The sequence below is a fragment of the Galeopterus variegatus genome, unplaced genomic scaffold (assembly GCF_000696425.1).
Source record: "Galeopterus variegatus unplaced genomic scaffold, G_variegatus-3.0.2 Scaffold122752, whole genome shotgun sequence".
Taxonomy (NCBI): Eukaryota; Metazoa; Chordata; class Mammalia; order Dermoptera; family Cynocephalidae; genus Galeopterus; species Galeopterus variegatus.
This window is the reverse complement of record NW_007848863.1, coordinates 1-672: the sequence shown is the minus strand read 5'-3', so window position 1 is coordinate 672 and position 672 is coordinate 1. Positions and strand designations below refer to the sequence as shown.

Below are 672 nucleotides of genomic sequence, written 5' to 3'. Positions count from 1 at the left end.
TTTTGTTGGTGGTATTAAAGAAGATACAGAAGAATATAATTTGAGACTACTTTGAAAAGTATGGCAAGGTAGAAACCATAGAAGTTATGGAAGACAGGCAGAGTGGAAAAAAGAGAGGATTTGCTTTTATAACTTTTGATGATCATGATACAGTTGATAAAACTGTTGTTCAGAAATACCACACTATTTATGGGTATAATTGTGAAGTGAAAAAAGCTCTTTCTAAACAAGAGATGCAGTCTGCTGGATCACGAAGAAGTCGTGGAGGTGGAGCTGGCAACTTTAAGGGTCATGGAGGAAATTCTGGAGGTGGTGGAGGTAATTTTGGCTATGGTGGAAACTTTGGTGGAAGAGGAGGCTATAGGGGTGGAGGAGATGATGGTGGGTATAATGGATTTGGAGGTGGCAACTATGGTGGTGGGCCTGGTTATAGTAGTAGAGGGGGCTATGCTGGTGGTGGACCAGGATATGGAAACAAAAGTGATGGTGGTGGAGGATAAGATGGTTACAATGAAGGAGTAAATTTTGGCAGTGGTGGGAACTACAATGATTTTGGAAATTATAGTGGACAATAGAAATCAAATCATGGACCCATGAAGGGGGGTAGTTTTGGTGGAAGAAGCTCGGGCAGTCCCTGGTGGTGGAAGTGGTGGATATGGTAGCAGAAGATTC

The 672-nt window shown here is 42.3% G+C and overlaps 1 pseudogene; it reads left to right on the top strand.

Moving 5' to 3' along the window:
* Positions 1 to 4: 4 nt before the first annotated feature.
* LOC103584810 lies at positions 5 to 661 on the top strand (annotated as a pseudogene).
* The last annotated feature ends 11 nt before the right edge of the window (positions 662 to 672 follow it).